The sequence below is a fragment of the Schistocerca americana genome, chromosome 3, assembly GCF_021461395.2.
Source record: "Schistocerca americana isolate TAMUIC-IGC-003095 chromosome 3, iqSchAmer2.1, whole genome shotgun sequence".
Lineage (NCBI taxonomy): Eukaryota > Metazoa > Arthropoda > Insecta > Orthoptera > Acrididae > Schistocerca > Schistocerca americana.
Genome location: NC_060121.1, coordinates 145,633,625 through 145,654,154, shown reverse-complemented (window position 1 = coordinate 145,654,154; position 20,530 = coordinate 145,633,625). Strand labels below are relative to the sequence as shown.

The following is a 20,530-nucleotide window of genomic DNA, read 5'->3' as shown; positions in this document are numbered from 1 at the left end:
TGACACGCTCTAACTGTCGGGTTGCAGAATAAAGGCTAAATAAAAAACATACGTAACAGTAAAATCAAGCAAACTACGCACAGCTTTGCTGTTTTTGTGGAGGGCAACGTTATTCCATAAACATATTCGAAACAGTCCCTATCAATCAGTCCCGAGCAACGCTTTCGGGGTGTTTCCTTTAATTACTAGGCAAACACCGAAACCGGTAACCGCGTCCCAAGTCTGCCCAACTGGAAACCACTTTCTCCGACTTCCAGTACACTTTTTTTGGTTGTTGAAAAGAAACAAAATCTTTATACCAGTTTTTATCAGTAACCAATTACATGTGCTACGAAATTCAGGAGATCAATGGGACTGCATAATGCGTGTATTTTATTACATTTCATGCTACCTAGAGATGGAGGACTGCATTCTACTTTGGCGATTGGTGTACCTTTTTCAGCGACTGGGGTAGATTTCAAGTTTTATGATTATTAGTATTAAGCCATCTCCTGTGGCATTACCCAAACAAGAGTTCGGGAGCGGTAATGGATCCACTATATGTAGAATGAAAATCATGCGAGGCACTGGACAGCACTGTATATCGAGGTTTCGTTGGTGACTCCGTCACGTCGAGGTATGCCTTCTGACTCGACTGCACTTGGGCTGCGACGGCTAACAAGCTATCGATCATACTTGTGATGCCCCTTATTTACAGTACGGTAACAGCTACTAATTTCGTGTTAGCAGACTGTCCTGTCACATAGCTTCTACTTTCACTTCCTGATTTTGAAGTTTCTAGAGCTGGAGTGATTTCCAAATATCGGGTAGTTCACAGAGAGAGAACACATTTCAATTGTTTATTACCGACAATTTATAAGGGATACAAACACAATGCGAGTCACTGGAGAGAGGAAGGTTCAAAGTTTTCGCGCAGCTACGATCGATAGGGAAGACCGTCGTGTTACGCGTATGGCAGTGGCGCATCGTAATGGGTCTGCAACAGAAATTCGAGCAGCACTTGGCACCGCAGCGCCACAACGAACTGTTAGAAACCGAATACTTCAAGGACAGCTCTCAGCCAGATGGCCTGTAGCATGCATACCACCGGAGTCAAGAGAGCGCTCACTGGAGGGCAGGATGAAGGTCTGTTGTGTTTTCTAATGAAGCCTGCTCCTGCCTCGATGCCGCTGATAACTGTGTATTTGTTAAAAAGAGGCCAGTTGAGGGCCCGATCTGTGACGCGATTTAGTATGGCAGCAGAAGCACTCTCGTGGGTTATTTCACGCACCTGCGATGGTGTACTCAACGACGGACCTGTGTGCACGAATGGCAAAACGTCATTTTTTCGGATGAATCCAGGTTCTGTTTACAGCATCATGATGGTCGCATCCGTGTTTGGCGACATCGCGATGAACGCACATTGGAAGCGTGTATTCGTCATCGCCATACTGGCGTATCACCCGGCGTGATTGTATGGGGTGCCACTGGTTACACGTCTCGGTCACATCCTGTTCGCATTGACGGGACTTTGAACAGTGGACATTACATTTCAGATGTGTTACGACCCGTGGCTCTACCCTTCATTCGATTCCTGCGAAACCCTACATTTCAGCAGGATAATGCACGACCGTATGTTGCAGGTCCTGTACGGGCCTTTCTGGATACAGAAAATATTCGACTGCTGCCCTGGCCAGCACATTCTCCAGATCTCTCACCAATTAAATACGTCTGGTCAATGGTGGCCGAGCAACTGGCTCGTCACAATACGCCAGTCACTGCTCTTGATGAACTGTGGTATCGTGTTGGAGATGCATGGGCAGCTGTACCTGTATACGCCATCCGAGCTCTGTTTGACTCAATGCCCAGGCGTATCAAGGCCGTTATTACGGCCAGAGGTGGTTGTTCTAGGTACTGATTTCTCAGGATCTATGAACCCGAATTACGTGCAAATGTAATCACATGTCAGTTCTAGTATAATATATTTGTCCAATGTACACCCGTTTATCATCTGCATTTCTTCTTTGTGTAGCAATGTTGATGGCCAGAGGTGTATATACTACCAATGAAATGTGACAGCCGTGACAAACCTGCGCCGCCTGGAAAGAGCCTCAAACATCGTAATGTGGACCACCTGGCGGAGAAGAATAGGCGCGGCCCGGGCAGGAGGAAGAGTAGGGGGTGGGGTGGGGGGGCAGGGGGTTGCGCTGCGGCAGCACGCGGCTGATTGCCGGCGTGTACGTATGCGCCTGCTGAGGCTGGCCGCGCGCCTCGCTGAGTAATCACGGCCGGGCGTCGCCCACGCGGGCCATCCATCTCGTGAGGGGGACGGGGCGAGGGCGAGGGAGGGTGTGGGGCAGAGGGCGCTTAACTCGCCCGGCCCGCGCTGACATCCGTAATTATCGACACACAGCCCAACTCACCACCGCCTCAACTGCCATTAAAGAAAGCCGGGGCCTGCTCTTGGAAAATAACAATTCGGCTAATGGCAACATTAAGAGACTTTAGGGAGTGCCTAATTCTTCTTCTTCCTTCTTATCCGCATGCCCCCTCCCTTTCCCCTGAAGCTTACTCAAAGTCGCCTGTATTAATCCTTACCCAGTTTCTTCTCAGGAACTAAAAACAATCACCCGTTATTATGAAACCTCGGTCACGCCATGCGAGGAAAGGGAGTAACAACAGAAGGAAAACTGCTACACAAACGAAGGACCTCCCGGTAACGTATGATATCGATAGCCCAGTCACACACAACACGGATACGGTCATGCTAAGAAAGTTACCATTCTGAAACCATTGAATACAGAGCTTATACAGCGCATTCTGAAACCATTGAATACAGAGCTTATACAGCGCCTGGAGAAATATTTTACCTACTCTGGACACTGGTAGGTTGGTAGCATGGCAATTTGTATCTTATACTGCAGTAAAATAGTTTCCTTTAGTTACTTAAAGCTGAGTAGTTTGTGTAAAAGTGAAGATTGTTCTGCGGTCTGTAGTTCATGTCTGACAGTTACAGTGGGCAGGGCGCGGCATCTTCGCGCGTCTACCTAAAGCAATAGCGTGACGTGATTTCATGAACGTCTCTATGGCGACGCCACAATGTTGTCGCACCTCGTCAGAACCCGTAACAAACTTCTAGGACTTGTAGATAGGAGTGAGTAGATAAAGAAATTTCTCGTGTACTCGTTGACGGGTTCTTTTCAGCGTGATGGAGTACGGCCTCTTTCAGTTCGTTGGTGTACCACAGTGACGCTTGCTGAGGGTGAAGGTACGCCTTCTCGAAGCTGTTGTGTGATTGTGGCGAAAAGGGTTTGCGGTGGAATGGGACGTTGTGGAGGACGATCCTCATAAAGCCGACGAGCAGCTCTTCCATTACCGCCATTCAGAAGGATCATGTTGGCGAATGTCCGCGGCTCGTGGTCTTGCGGTAGCGTTCTCACTTCCCGCGCACGGGGTCCCAGGTTCGATTCCCGGCGGGGTCAGGGATTTTTTCTACCTCGAGATAACTGGGTGTTGTGTGTCTTTCATCGTCATTTCATCCTCATTCACTCGCAAGTCGCCGTAGTGGCTTTAAAGAACTTGTGGAGCGGCGGTAGAACCGCCCCGCGAGGGGTCTCCCGGCCACCAATGCCATACGCTCATTCATTCATGTCGATGAATTCTGCAAACGTGTACTCAATTATGTTCCTCTAACACTCACAGATCCGAACCACGCCAGAGAGGTAGGGCAGACGTCAAAAGGCATCAGCCGCCACCCCTCACGACTGGGCCAATAAGATATACGGCCCTTCAACGAACTTGTTACGTCACGCTAGTCGGCTTCTCCGCCATACCTCGTGAACGCCCGGCACTGTGCAGGCCCCATAGGAAATCAATCTGTGATTGAAAAGGTACCCACTAAAGGCTTTAATTTTAACGCGTGTTATCGAGAACTTGAATGCAGTTAAACACGCATTCAGGAATTATTAAATTCATCTTAAGTAGTTACGCGCTCCCCGCCGGAGATGGCTGCCGGCATTCGTAAGACTTACCATGGCTACCCCTTTGCATATTTGCCCAACAAAGAGCTGTAGCACGGAAACGGTACGTTTCCGGACATGGGTTCCTATTCAAAATATTATGTACTTACTCCCCCCTACAAGTCCTAGACTTTTGTAGCGGCAATTTCTGAAAACCCCCGCATAGACGCTGCCGTTAGCGCTTCGCAGCTGGAGTCTGGCAACAGCGCTGCGTGCTCTCAGGGATTACCTTACGCAGTCTCGGCTAGAGCTTTTCCTTACGCAGTCCAGGCTAGAGCTGTTCCTAATTTTTTTCATACAGACGACGTTGATAATGTAAGAAGGTGAGGGCGAAGTCCGTGTTAACACACAGGACCACGTCTCGAAAAGTACCAAGGGATTCCCATCCGAAGGATAGGTCATCATTACTTACTGCCACATGCCGTCTCTACATGAGAGACTTCAGAGAACTTCGGAAATTAAATCACAGTATCGGCGCAGAGTCCGCTGATCAGAAATTTTACGCCGTCACTGCCTCTATCCCTGCGCTGAAAATGTGTTCACAACCACGACTCGAAGCGGCTTCCTCCGAATCATGAGGCCATTCACAAGTGAGAAGTAGCGATCTCTGCTACAGGAGAGTATTATAGTCTAATAATTAGCTTCCAGAAATTCCCCCCCCCCCCCTCTCTCTCTCTCTCTCTCTCTCTCTCTCTCTCTCTCTCTCTCTCTCTCTCTGTGTGTGTGTGTGTGTGTGTGTGTGTGTGTGTGTGTGTGTGTAAAGTGAAGCACGGAGATGTTGAAGCGGGAAAATTCGACCGTGAGGAAGATAAAACTTTGATTTTATGACACAATGAATATCACTCGACTGGTGTCGATTAATCTCACGGCAAGACCAATTTACACAACTGAATCACCTATTTTGATTTTTTCCTCCGGATAATAAATTCTGGATACACATTAGTCTCCGAAGAGCTTGAACAGTGGTTACCCAGCAGCCTCCCTCGTCTTGGAAATAACTAATTCGAATTAGTGGCTGGAATGATCTAGTGATTTTCGCACGTCAGAACTTGTAAGGCTACTACCATCGATAGTGTTACGACGTGGTCAATCGTAGCCCTCACGCATCGCTGATTCTCTGGGACATTCGGAGCTGAGCGCGCCTTTTCCGGCTGAAGGCACTGTGTGTCTGTTCCGTTCAACAACGTCAAGCGCTACGACTCACGAGCCTTTACGCGACACGTGACACTCACGGTGAGATTCGTTCACATTTCGCGTTGAACGGTCGCATGCCGTCGAGTCCCGTGACTGAGTAACTAAATTTAACTGTTACTACGAACATGGGTGAGTCTAGCCATTGTTAGGGAGTGTGTTCCGTGTCTACATTTACATATATACCCCGCAAACGACCGTATAGTGCGTAGCGGAGGGTACATTGTACTACTAATAATCATTTTCTTTCGCAAATGATATGAGTGAGAAACTATGTGTCTATATTCTTCCGTACAAGCCCTAATTTCTCTGATCGTGCTCCTTCTTCGAAACGTACGTTGGCGGCAGTAGAATCGATCTGCAGTGAGCTTCAAATGCCAGTTCTCTACATTTTTTGAATAGTGTTGCTCGAAAACAACTTTGCCTTCCCTCCAATAATTCCCATTTCAGTTCCTGAAACATCTTCGTAATGCTTGCTTGCTGATTAAACCTAGCGGTAACAAACCTAATGCAGTCCGCCTCTAAATTGCTTCTAAGTGTTCCTTTAATCTGAACTGGTGGGGATCCGACATACGGGGCCAGTATCCAAGAATGTGTCGCACTAGTGTTCTATATGCACTCTTTTTTACAGATGAACCACACTTTCCTAAAATTCTCCCAATAAACCGAAAAGCAAACAATGGAAAGCAGGAAGGTGGAAGGAGTATATAGAGGGTCTATACAGGGCCGATGTTCTTGAGGACAATATTATGGAAATGGAAGAGGAGGTAGATGAAGATGAAATGGGGGATATGATACTGCGTGAAGAGTTTGACAGAGCACTGAAAGACCTAAGTCGAAACAAGGACCCGGGAGTAGACAACATTCCATTAGAACTACTGACAGCCTTGGGAGAGCCAGGCCTAACAAAACTCTGCCATCTGGTGAGTAAGATGTATGAGACAGGCGAAATTCCCTCAGACTTGAAGAAGAATGTAGTAATTCCAATCCCAAAGAAAGCACGTGTCGACAGATGTGAAAATTACCGAACTATCAGTTTAATAAGTCACAGCTGCAAAATACTAACGCGAATTCTTTACAGACGAATGGAAAAACTGGTAGAAGCTGGCCTAGGGGGAAGATCAGTTTGGATTCCGTATAAATATGGGAACACGTGAAGCAATACTGACCCTACGACTTATCTTAGAAGAAAGATTAAGGAAAGGCAAACCTACGTTTCTAGCATTTGTAGACTTAGAGAAAGCTTTTGACAATGTTGACTGGAATACTCTCTTTCAAATTCTAAAGGTGGCAGGGGTAAAATACAGGGAGCGAAAGGCTATTTACAATTTGTATAGAAACCAAATGGCAGTTATAAGAGTCGAGGGGCATGAAAGGGAAGCAGTGGTTGGGAAGGGAGTGAGACAGGGTTGTAGCCTCTCCCCGATGCTATTCAATCTGTATATTGAGGAAGCAGTAAAGGAAACAAAAGAAAAATTCGGAGTAGGTATTAAAATCCATGGAGAAAAAATAAAAACTTTGAGGTTCGCCGATGACATTGTAATTTTGTCAGAGACACCAAAGGACTTGGAAGAGCAGTTGAACGGAATGCACAGTATCATGAAAGGAGGGTATAAGATGAACATCAACAAAAGCAAAACGAGGATAATGGAATGTAGTCGAATTAAATCGGGTGATGCTGAGGGAATTAGATTAGGAAATGAGACACTTAAAGTAGTAAAGGAGTTTTGCTATTTGGGGAGAAAAATAACTGATGATGGTCGAAGTAGAGAGGATATAAAATGTACACTGGCAATGGCAAGGAAAGCGTCTCTGAAGAAGAGAAATTTGTTAACATCGACCTCGCTTGCCACGCCCGGGTTCCCGGGTTCGATTCCCGGCGGGGTCAGAGATTTTCTCTGCCTCGTGATGGCTGGGTGTTGTGTGCTGTCCTTCGGTTAGTTAGGTTTAAGTAGTTCTAAGTTCTCGGGGATTGATGACCATAGATGTTAAGTCCCATAGTGCTCAGAGCCATTTGAACATTTTTTTGTTAACATCGAGTATGGATTTAAGTGTCAGGAAGTCATTTCTGAAAGTATTTGTATGGAGTGTAGCCATGTATGGAAGTGAAGCATGGACGATAAATTGTTTAGACAAGAAGAGAATAGAAGCTTTCGAAATGTGGTGCTATAGAAGAATGCTGAAGATTAGATGGGTAGATCTCATAACTATTGAGGAGGTATTGAATAGAATTGGGGAGAAGAGGAGCTTGAGGCACAACTTGACTAGAAGAAGGGATCGGTTGGTAGGACATGTTCTGAGGCATCAAGGGATCACCAATTTAGTACTGGAGGGCAGCGTGGAGGATAAAAATCGTAGAGGGAGACCAAGAGATGAATACACTAAGCAGATTCAGAAAGATGTAGGCTGCAGTAGGTACTGGGAGATGAAGAAGCTTGCACAGGATAGAGTAGTATGGAGATCTGCATCAAACCAGTCTCAGGACTGAAGACCACAACAACAACAACAACAACAACAACAAACCGAATTCCATCATTCGCCTTCCCTGTTACATGTCTGGCATGCTTGTTCAATTTCACAGCGCTTTGCAACGTTACCCCTAGATATTTTATCGACGTGACTGCGCCAAGTGGACACTACTAATGCCGTATTCGAACGTAAGTGTCCGCAGCTCGTGGTCTAGTGGCTAGCGTCGGTGCCTCTGGATCACGGGTGCCGGTTTCCATTCCCGGCCGGGTCGGGGATTTTCTCCGCCCGGGGACTGGGTGTTTCTGTTGTCCTCATCATCTCATCATCATTTTGGTAGTGGCGAGACTGGAGATGGAAAGACTGGAACTTGGACGTGCACTGATGACCACGATGTTGAGAGCCCCACAAACCAACATTATCATATTCGAACTTTATGTGATTGTTATTCCTACTCATCCTCATTAACTTAGCTTTTTCTACATTTACGGCTAGCTGCCATTCATCACACCAACTGGAAATTTTCCCAAAGTCGTCTTGCACACTCCTACAGTCACTCGACACCTTGCCGTACACCCCAGCATCATCAGCAAACGGCAGCAGATAGCTGCTTACGCAGTTCGTCAGATCATTTACGTAAACAAAGAATAACAGCAGTCCTGTCACACTTCGCTGGAATAGTCCTAACGATACCCTTGTCTCTGATGAACACTCGCCGTGGAGGACAACGTAATAGTTTCTATTAGTTAAGACTTCGAGCTACTCACATATCTGGAACCTATTCCGTATTCTGGGAAGCTGTTCGTATCTTCGTTAAGAGTCTGCATTGGGGAACCATGTCAAACGTTTTTCGGAAATGTAGAAATATGGAATTATCCTGTTACCCTTCATCCATAGATGTTCAACAATTCTCCAGCAAATCGACGTTAAGGAGATTGGTCTATAATTTTGCAGGGCCGTTCTTTTACCCTTCTTATACACAGCAGTCACCTGCGCTTTGTTCCAGTCGCTTGGGCCACATTCAATAAACGAATTAAATGGTATGAACTGTTATTGTTTCAATGCAATCTTTTGCGCTTAAAACTGAATAACTTAAATATTTTAGCAACACGGTCAGATTTTGTACCAAGCGAGTTCTCTCTTTTATCCATACTCCTACACTACCCATGTCCGACCGCCGCTAAGAAAACTGTTTCGATTAAGAATCAGCAAATTATAGCGGCAGGGAGGTTATAAACTGAATAGAAAATGAAAGGCAATGGTACTAACTCGTACCTGCTAACTGTAGTTAATCTCAAATATTTACCCAGTGTATTAGCGATGCATCAGTACAATGGGAGTCCTCACCCCTGTAACTCCATTATTCATTCCTTTCCTCTAGTTCCAATACGGTGTGCCATATTATACCATTTGATCAGACACCCTTACGACGGTTGCAATGATCGTTTTCTGTACCATCATAGTGTTTCTGCTGGATACGGATAAGCCATGTCACACGCATTTTATTATTGTTCAGTAAACTTAAGCACAAGATTGACAATGTATATAATTATGAACTGGGGTTAAAAACAGTCACGTTCATGACATCAGACCCTCATGGTAAAAAGACACGTGTTTCCCATCTGACTTTGCATGGTCTGCTTCGATCATAATTTTTGTGCGAAAAATGTCCCGCCTGGTGCTGCAAAGCCACCTTAATTCAAAGGAGGAACAGATGCGTAGGCCGTTAGACTGGAAATCGAATTACTCTTCCCTAAGTGTATTCGTGTTCACTGTGTGTGTGTGTGTGTGTGTGTGAGTAGAGAAAGGTGCAGCTGCCATCAACCTGCAGGTTCGTTTGAACACCACAGTACTTTATCAGCCACTGTCTTTTGGAGTTGGTACGCCGTTGCCTTGCTCCATCCGATATGTGCACTGACCTACCCTGCTAGATATAGAGGATGCTACAATTCAACGTACTCTCCGAACAATGGCGGAATGGGGCGTTTTATACAGTGCGAGAAGTGACAGACTATTATCCTTGGAGTGGCTGGAGATCCAACCTGTGACTTCTGCATTTTTGGTATGGCACATTCTACTGAGCTACCGAGACCCTCTTGTGCGCTGAGTATTAAGCAGAAAAGAACTATTTCCACATTTATCAAAATGAGGGCGAGGAAATCGTCACAAATCATCCTCTATGCAAACCATTGATGGTTAATCCGCAGACTACCTCTCAATGATCACTCACAAAAGACGACTTTAAACAGAACATCATTCTTTAATTTCAAGGCACTGCCGAAAATTTGTATTAATTATAATGCACATACTAAGAGGCGAAATACGTTGTAAAGCATTAGGTGATATATGTCTTTTGTAGTCCGTTCCTGCATATATCCTCCTAAGAGTGACTACTTACCCGATTATATCTATATCTCCGTGAGAGGTACTTTCCGGATTTGATAGACCGCAAGTGTCCTGTATCAAACTGTTCCATCTCGACTTCTTCCACACCACCACGTACGTTGTGAACAGTTGTCGTACACACGCTGTATACTGTTTTTAATTTGGGGAACATGAACTTTATTTCCATGGTGAACAGAAAAGAAGGTACAGTATTCTCATTTTGTCGCGATAATTTAGTGCACTGTCCCGTTACTTGATTGCTGCATGAAGCTGTGACAAATAATGACACTCTGACTTGTCATCTGGTAGTCTTTGGTTGTTAGCGGCATTTGTAGCAGCGGAGCCGGCCGCTGTGGCCGAGCGGTTCTAGGCGCTTCAGTCCGGAACCGCGCGACCGCTGCGGTCGCAGGTTCGAATCCTGCCTCGGGCATGGATGTGTGTGATGTCCTTAGGTTAGTTAGGTTTAAGTAGTTCTACGTGACTTACGATCTCAGATGTTAAGTCCCATAGTGCTCAGAGCCATTTGAACGTTTTTTCAACACAGTCAGATAATAATTCTAGGGCCCCGAATTCTTGTACTAGTAAATTAAATTTTCCAGGTATTCTTACTTTAGGTCCCTTATTGCGGTGGTTCACCACATCAAAATTATTACGGTGCGGAACTTACAGCGCTTGAGGCACTAATTAACTTTTACATTCCATTTTTAAGGGTGGGCGCCGCCACACACTGGAAGAAATAGATGGTGGTTAGAATTAAACTTTCGCCACTTTAACCAGCGTAGACGGAAAACAGTGTGTAGCAAGGGTCCCAGCTTTACAGCAATGATGTTCAGACGTGCGCTGTAGTACTTGCATTGTTAATAGTGTAACGTGAGTTGCCATTAGGCGCTGGTACTGGTACGCCGACGTAGGACCGAAATGCAACCATGAGTTTGCATTACAGTTGCAGACAATGAAGATGCGTCTGGACAAGGTGGGCACGGCTGTTTGATCAAAACAACAGCGAACAATGCTGCTGCTCCTCGCGAATTTTGACACATTAAAGAAGTACGGAGAGGGCCTTCTTCCCCACGGGGATTGGAGAACATGCTTCGGAAATCCGCATTGACAATCTGGGAACTTCTCCTGGCAGAAAATGGCTCTGAGCACTATGCGACTTAACTTCTGAGGTCATCAGTCGCCTAGAACTTCGAACTAATTAAACCTAACTAACCTAAGGACATCACACACAACCATGCCCGAGGCAGGATTCGAACCTGCGACCGTAGCGGTCACGCGGTTCCAGACTGAAGCGCCTTTCACCGCACGGCCACACCGGCCGGCTCTCCTGGCAGAGGCCGACGGCCAGCTGCGCCACAAACTGCTGAAGAAGCTATTTTGCTATGGCTGAGAGTGCTATACGCAATGTGCCTTCTTCGAGCAGTGCAGCAACTCGGACCCCAAGGACAAGCAGCGTGAACGGCACCCGTTACTGCGATCTCCTTCGCCAACATGTGATCCCTGCTCTACGGGAGAGAGATACTTTGGACTCAACTGTTTTCATGCACCTCATATTCCTCATGAGGTCATTTGCTACTCCGTAACACATTTGGAGGAAGCGGAATCAGTGACCATCGATCAAATACTGCATGGCCACCAGGATCACTATATTTGAACCAGTATGATGTCTCGCTGTGGGGTTACCCGAAGGAAAGGGTTCATCAACGGGACAGTAACACATGTTGGAGGTCGAACATCAACGTAGCAAGGTAGGTAACGAACATCCCATGTTTCAGGCAGCCGTAAAATGGTTCAAATGGCTCTGAGCACTATGGGACTTAACATCTGTGGTCATCAGTCCCCTAGAACTTAGAACTACTTAAACGTAACTAACCTAAGGACATCACACACATCCATGCCCGAGGCAGGATTCGAACCTGCGACCGTAGCAGTCCCGCGGTTCCGGACTGAGCGCCTAGAACCGCTCGGTCACAGCGGCCGGCTCAGGCAGCCGTACAGCAATGTCTAGTGCGGTTCCAGGCTGTCGCGGATGCAGAAGGTCGTCACGTTGAGCAAAATTTGTAACTTGGAGCGTAAACATGGTACACAATTAACAAATTTTACCCCCTCAGTTGGAAATTGCTTATTTTAATGGTTTACTCATTATTTCTGTCCCGTGTGTTCCTACAAATGTTTCCACGAAGTTACTTTTCCTACGATCCTTTCAAGCAGCAAAAGGTCAATTAAGGCCAATATGTTGAGTATATCCACTTTGGAAAGTACGAGAACTGACTGTTAAACTGGAAACTACTCTTATGTATACTGTTCAGTCCTTTACGTTACCGCCGGCCGGGGTGGCCGAGTGGTTTTAGGCGCTACAGTCTGGAACCGTGCGACCGCTACGGTCGCAGGTTCGAAGCTTGCCTCGGGCATGGATGTGTGTGATGTCCTTAGGTTAGTTAGGTTTAAGTAGTTTGAAGTTCTAGGGGGCTGATGACCTCAGAAGTTAAGTCCCATAGTGCTGAGAGCCATTTGAACCTTCACGTTACCGTTCCCGTCACGGCTGTAAAGATAAAATAAGACAAACAACTGGCAAAGAGGCGTAAAGCCATTACTGTTCCCAGGTTTCATCCGTAAATGAAACAGGAGAAGTCTTCAAACAGGAATACCCTTCAATAAAGACAAAGAACTACCACAGCTCGATCATCAAAGAAATTAATTTCAGACGACCAGTTTAAGCGCAACACTTACGCCATCTTCAGGTCTCCTACAAACCAAAACAGTATTTTCACTCCTTGACGCATGTATCGCAGAATGCTTATAATACTAGGAATGAAAGTTAATTTTAATAATGAACTGCCTCCGTTGCACCGTTTACCTACAGCACTCGTGGCTGCCGCATCGAGGTCGCGAAGTGGGGCCGAGGCAGTGCCAGATAAGTTTTACAGTCTGACGATAATTTGTGGATTTGTAGTTTTAGCTTGACGATGTCCACTATGGACAAACGGTAGATACTGTTATTCTAAAGAAGGTTGGATTATCCCGACTGAAACCTAGGTAAATTCTAGAAAACGGTGCAACTGAGGCTGTTCATTATTAAAATTAAAATTAATATTTATACAGTTGCTGACAGGGCCGCAAAATGTTGAAGATATTTAGGAATGAAAGTACTTTTCTGGTTTCGAGCTGAAGAAGACATAAGTTTTACGCCGAAACTAGTCATTTGAAATAAATTTCTTTGGTTATACGGCTGTGGTGGTACGTTTTCTTTCTTTATGTCATCGGCCTCTGTCCCACGTCCGCGAGAACGATGGACTTCCACAAAAAGTACTCTTTGTCACACACTGAAATCTAAGACGCCCACTCTAAACGTTGACCCCTCACACTACAGCGACAAATAAGCACGTGACCTCAGAACGAAATTCGCTCGCTCTGGACTGTCAGTCACGCCAGGAGCGCCGCCATCCAAAAAGCACGAGAGAAACGCGAGCGGCTGACATTCGCGCCGCGACAGAAATCGCACAGTAGCAGCGCGCGCTGCGCGGCGTGGCGCTCTGACGTCACGCGGGCAGGCATCTATTATGCAGCGGCCGGCATCGTTAGCCGCGAATCTGTCGCTCACCGTCGCCTGAATCTTTCAGCCGCAGCGCGCCACACCGCGCCGCGACAGCCAGCCAATCTCTGCTCGCGCGGACGCCCGCTCGCCCCCGCTATTGACCGATGCTCCCTGTTGAAATATTACAGCGACGCTGACACCTGACAGCTAGGGTCACATTATTATGACCGTCTCTAGCAGCGTCACGCTCGTTCGGTACGTCACAACACATGAACTGGTCTTCGTCACACTTAGCACTCGTCGATCCATCGGCAAAACGGGTCATTTAAACAATTTAAACTTCTGATACAAAAAAAACAACATTATCGGAAAAAGGTAGTTTATGACATACAATGACGAGGAAAAAAATCGCAACACCAAGGAAGAAGTTGTGGGTCACAAACGAAAGTTGGTGGGCGCGTTTCTACATCTGTAACATGACGTCTATTCATATTTCGCACCAATCGGAGGGGAGTGGCGCTAATAGCGCCACCTAGACGACGTGAATCAGGTTTGCTTTAAGCACACGCTGTGACGATCGTGAGCATTAGTTACCTTTGAGATTGGACGTGGTGAGATGGTGTCAGTCAAGAATACCTTTAAGGCCACAAAGACGCCTATATCAACACCTCACTACTGGCACACCAATTCCAGGCACGAGAATATTAAGTTCACCATGGAGATAGAAGCGGATGGGATGCTCCCTTTCCTAGATGTTTTCATTAGAAGACGAGCTGACGGCACTTTGGGCCACAGCGTATATAGGAAGAAGACGCACACCGATTTGTACCTACATGCGGATAGTTGCCACCACCCGGCACAAAAGAATGGCGTGCTCAAAACTCTTGTACCATCTCCGATAGGGACAGTTTCCAACAAGAACTGGACCATGTGAAGACCATGTTTCGGAGGAACGGTTACAAGGAAGGGCAAATTCGGAAAGTTCTACATCCCACTCCTGCAGCACCGGCGGAAACTGAGGATGAATCTCAGGAGGCGGCGGCCTTGGCTATTATTCCATTTTGTGGGCCTTATCCGGAAAAATTGGACGCATTTTACGTAAACACCAAGTGAAAACCATCTTCCGTCCTCCAAGCAAAACCAAGAGCCTTCTTGGTAGTGTCAAGGACAACCTCGGTCTACGTAAATCAGGCGTTTACCAGATACCTTGCCAATGCGGGAGTGTATACATAGGTCAGACCATTCGTACCACTGAGGACCGATGCCGAGAACATAAACGGCACACTGGACTACAACAGCCCAGTAAGTCGGCAATCGCTGAGCATTGCGCCGTTTACAGCAGAGTGGTCTGTCCGCAAGACGTCCATTGCTTCGTTTACCATTGACGCAGAACCACAGACGTCTCCGTCGCCAATGGTGTGATGACAGACGGATGTGGACGGCAGAATGGAATGACGTTGTCTTTACTGACGAGGCACGCTTCTGTCTGCAGCATTGCCTGTCGGAACTCCACACCATGGATTATGACCAAACCAGTCCTGACACAGACTTCCAAATACTGGGACTGTGTCATCAAAGAAGCCATAGAGATCAGAGTAAGGGAGCCACATCTAAACCGTGACAGCGGTTACATCCTTGGCAAGGCGTGGGAACCCGCGATCACCCGGATTAAGAAGAAAAACTGTGCCGACTTCGGGGGAGGAGGGAAGAATAACGAGAGCGGTGTCGGCAGACCCTCCTGAACGAGAAGACCTAGGACGCAGCGCCCAGACGGCGGGAGAACGGACGCTGTACCTGGACCGCGTGTGGTGCGCCGACCGCACCGACTCGTAGGAAGCGCCTGAGGGAGGAGCGGGAGGGGGATTGTCCTATATACACCTGGCGCCGGCCCACCTGATGGTGGCAACGTGATCGATTGCTAAAATATTGTATCTTAAGCACACTCAAACCAGGCTGTTCACCCGAGATTTATTTCGTCAACACCTCACTCAGTTTGACCGAGGTCGAGTAACAGGGCTTCAAGAAGTTGAATGTTCCTTCTGTGATATTGCAGAAACACTTGGGTGGAATGTAGCCATTGTACGTGACCGCTAGCAGCGCTGGTCATGAGAATGTACGGTTTATAGGACTCCGGACGGTCACGTGGCACTACCGAGAGGGAAGACCATTGTGTTCGGTGCATGGTTCTGGTGCATCTGCAGCAGCGATTTGAGCAGCGGCTGGCACCACAATGACACAACTAACTATTAGGAGGCGACCTGAAGGCCTGCAACCAACCTGTCTGCGTACCAGACACACTGAGTGGACTTACACCTGGAGTTATGGTATGGTGTGCGATTTCGTATGTCAGCAGGAGCACTCTCATGGTTATCTCACGCACTCTGACTGTAAATCTGTTCACTCTACCTGTTGTGCTGCCATTCAGCAACAGCATTTCAAGGGCTGTTTTCCAACAGGACACCGCTCGCTCTCATACTACTGGTGTAACCCAACATGCTCTAAGAGTGTCAACATGTAGCCTTAGCCTGCTCGATCCCCAGGAATGTCTCCAATCGGGAACATATGGGACATTATCGGCCGCCATCTCCTGCGTCATCCACAAGTGTCTGTGTGCTTGTTTATAACGTATTTGTTGTGCTTGTTTACACAGAAGCGTATCGTGAAACGAACAATGGAATCAAGGCGTATAATTCATGTAATGCGATATCGAAAGAGGAGAACACTGCTTACAGATTCCTGCATTGATCGACCAAGTACAACAGGCAAGCCAAACTGACATTCGGTAACTGTACAACATAATGCATGCACATTTGCACGGCAGCATTCAACTTTCTTGTTGAAGTACCACCATTTAACATTTGCAATGGTTTATCTCGCGGCCGGCCGGAGTGGCCGAGCGGTTAAAGGCGCTACAGTCTGGAACCGCACGACCACTGCGGTCGCAGGTTCGAATCCTGCCTCGGGCATGGATGTGTGTGATGTCCTTAGGTTAGTTAGGTTTAAGTAGTTCTAAGTTCTAGGGGACTAATGACCACAGCAGTTGAGTCCCATAGTGCTCAGAGCCATTTTGTTTATCAAGCGCTTGCATTAATCCGTGATCTTGCAATATTAATTACTTAAGTATGTTACCTAGGTAAACGTATTACCAAAATTTCATTACACTACATTAATTATTTTTTGGTGTTGCGATTTTTTTCCAACAGAATATATGTGTGCTTGTTTATGACGTATTTGTTGTGCTTGTTTACACAGTAGTGTATCGTGAAACGAACAATGGAATCAAAGCGTATAATTCATGTAATTCGATGTCGAAAGAGGAGAACACTGCTTACAGATACGTGGAAGGACCACCTAGAATATTACAAAAGATCAGCGCACAACTGAAATGAACCACGAGCGGATCCAAATGAACATCTGCACTGTTCAAAAGCCACACTGGTGTTCCTATTCCTTCGACGTAATGGTCACTTGAGACTGAAGGTGGAGTAGAACCGGTATTTGGACAAGGAAAGGAAACGGGGCGTGGTCTTCTGATAGCAGACGACCAAATCTCAGCAAAAGTCATTTTAGGCAAACGACGAAAATCTGAATCAGGAAGGTCGGCTCCCTATTTAACACTGTTCCTCGCGAAACTGATATGAGAAGTGCAGCACGAATGATCACAGGTTTGTCTGAGGCTTGAGAGAGTGTCTGGAGATGATGCAGAATACCAACTGGCAGACACATGAAGACAAATTCAAACTATCCCGTGCAAGCCTACTTACAAAGTTTCAAGAACCAGCTTTATATCACAAATCAAGGAGTATAATGAACCCCCTACGTATCGATACCGTAGAGAACGCGAGGACAAGATTACACTACTTACAGGCGTTTAAACAATCATTCTTCCCGGTCTCCAAACGTGAAAGGAACGGGTAGAAGCCGAAACAACTGGTACAATGGGAATTATCTTTTGCCATGCACTTCACAGTGGTTTGTAAAGTACGGATGTAGATGTAGATAACATGTGCAGTGCCCGAACCGCAGTGCCATCTAGCTTGGTAATACTGCGAAGCCATATTTTCTTACAGGAGTATAGGCAGGAATATCCTTCTGCCTGTACACCTGTAAGAACATATGGTGGCATGAACAGCCGCGAGTCTGTCGAATTGTAACGAAAATGCACTGAAGAGGTTATTTATAGCCGAAATATAGGATTGCAAGAATAAACAAAACTAATGGGATTGCCTTTATAGTCTACGCTCGCTGTGCACAATGGTTCCTGATGGAATCAAACTTGCTTTATGTCTTCACAGAGCGCATGCTGTTATTTGAGGACACAACTGTGTGTTGCAAAGAGGCACCGACTTCCTCCTCCGACTCATTAGTCATCATGTTCTGGTGAACATAATCTTCGTACACGGGAACACTGCCGGCCGGTGTGGCCTAGCGGTTCTAGGCGCTTCAGTCTGGAGCCGCGCGACCGCTACGGACGCAGGTACGAATCCTGCCTCGGGCATGGATGTGTGTGATGTCCTTACGTTAGTTAGGTTTAAGTATTTCTACGTTCTAGAGGACCGATGACCTCAGATGTTAAGTCCCATAGTGCTCGGAGCCATTTGAACCATTTTTTGAACCATCTGAACGGAACCACTCTGAAGTCGGTCAAGAGTGGCTTTTAGGTGGGCTGGACCGACGATTCTAGAGAACGTGAGGCAAAAATTTCTCTTCAGACCACAATGCTGTTCCATCCACCTTGCTGACATCCACCAGTAGTTACTAAATTTTCCGACGTTTGTCGGTGAAATCGCCGAAAAAAGGAACTCCGATACCTAGTCAATCACACAGATGGTGAAAAGGAAAATACGCTACTACGCCGTCGATTTGCTACGGATTCACGCGGTTTCTGAAGCTAGTGTGAAAAATAAGCTGGACGTAAAGTATCCTGAACACTGAGGCTAGTTACGATTACTTAAAAATACACATAGTAATACTCGCGTAATAACAGTGACAAAAAATCTCTTTCTTATTGTGTTTTTTTCCTATTCTTTTTTCCTATATGCCCTCTCTATCTCACTTTATGTTAGTGTTAGTTTTCTTCTTTAATATTGCTATCAATTTTTTCTATTGTAATTGTAGATTATCAGTAGTTATGAAGGGTAAATTAGTAACAACTACATCAAGTAAACAGCTTTTCTTGGTAGTAACTAGTGTAACAATGTAAAAAGGTTTTCTTACCAGAAACGAGTGTAACATGTCATTCCCAGCTACGACTTGGGATCTTTCTCTCGGCTCCTAGTGACACCAAGAGCTGGCATCTGGCACAATCCAGAATCCGCCTAATGGGTTGCTATACCCTAATCCATCTACACACATCAAAAAAAAGTTTTGCATCATACCGGTTCCCAGAACTCCTGAAGATAGACGTTGCCTGTGGATATTGTATGGTTCAAATGGCTCTGAGCACTATGGGACTTAACATCTATGGTCATCAGTCCCCTAGAACTTAGAACTACTTAAACCTAACTAACCTAAGGACATCACACAACACCCAGCCATCACGAGGCAGAGAAAATCCCTGACCCCGCCGGGAATCGAACCCCGGAACCCGGGCGTGGGAAGCGAGAACGCTACCGCACGACCACGAGATGCGGGCGAATATTGTATCAAAGACACAGTCCCTTTGGCTGATCTGAGATGTCACTAAACCCGCTCACAGACGTAAACAACCATGCATGAGGAGCGCCTATTAGACGGAGGGGGTCCGACAGACGATCAGTTCCAGTCATTCCACCAGGAAGGAGATGCACGGACCATGTTGTCTGTAGTTCAACCATGCCTAGACGGCCGGTACCGCGGTTCGATCGCGTCCGCATGGTTACTTTGTTCAAGGCCGAACTCTCAACAAGCGAAGTGTCCAGACGTCTCGGAGTGAACCAAAGCGATGTTGTTCGGACATGGAGGAGATACAGAGACACATTAACTGTCGATGACATGCCTCGCTCAGGCCGCCCAAGGGCTACTACTGCAGTGGATGACCGCTACCTACGGATTATAGCTCGGGGAACACTGACAGCAACGCCACCATGTTGAGTAATGCTTTTCGTGCAGCCACAGGATGTCGTGTTACGATTCAAACAGTGGGCAATAGGCTGCATGATGCGCAACTTCATTCCCTACGTCCATGGCGAGGTCCATCTTTGCAACCATGACACCATGCAGCGCGGTACAGATGGGCCCGCTCAGGACTGGAATGACGTTCTCTTCACCGATGAGCGTCGCGTATGCCTTCGACCAGACAATCGTCGGAAACGTGTTTGTAGGCAAGCCTGTCAGGCTGAACGCTTTAGACATACTGTCCAGCGAGTGCCGTAGGCCGACGTACGCCGCTGGTGGTCATGGAAGGTACGGCACGACTGTACGACACGTGAATCCCATCCTCAGGCCGATAGTGCAACCATAGCGGCAGCATATTGGCCTGGGATTCGTCTTCATGGACGACAATTCGCGCCCCCTCATGCACATCTTGTGAATGACTTCCTTCAGGACAACGACATCGCTCGACTAGAGTGGCTAGCCACACATGAACCCTATAGTACATGCCTAGGATGGATTGAACGGACGTGATGCACCGACCACTCTATGGGACTGACGCCGAAACGCCGTCGAGGAGTCGGACAATCTGGCCCAACAATGCCTTGATAGGATAGTATGCCACGACGAATACAGGCATGCGACAATGCAAGAGGACGTGCTACTGTGTATTAGAGGTACCGGTGTGTACAGCAATCTGAACCACCACCTCTGAAGGTCTCGCTGTATGGTGGTACAACATGCAATGTGTGGCTTTCAAGAGCAATAAAAAGGGCGTAAATGATGCTTATGTTGACCTCTATTGCAATTTTATGTACGGGTAACGAACCTCTCGGAACCGAAGTTATGCAAAACTTTCCTTCGGAACCCGAGCCGATCTTCC

The 20,530-nt window shown here is 46.8% G+C and overlaps 1 long non-coding RNA gene and 1 other non-coding gene across 2 annotated transcripts in view; one reads left to right on the top strand and one right to left on the bottom strand.

Annotated features, from left to right (window-relative positions):
• The window catches only part of LOC124606801, a 647,945-nt gene that overhangs the window by 41,347 nt on the left and 586,068 nt on the right, over positions 1–20,530 (bottom strand). The gene's annotated exons all lie outside the window — the stretch shown is intronic.
• Trnas-gga lies at positions 16,458–16,541 on the top strand. The gene is given in 2 exon segments: positions 16,458–16,497; positions 16,507–16,541. It is a non-coding gene; the product is annotated as a tRNA-Ser (tRNA).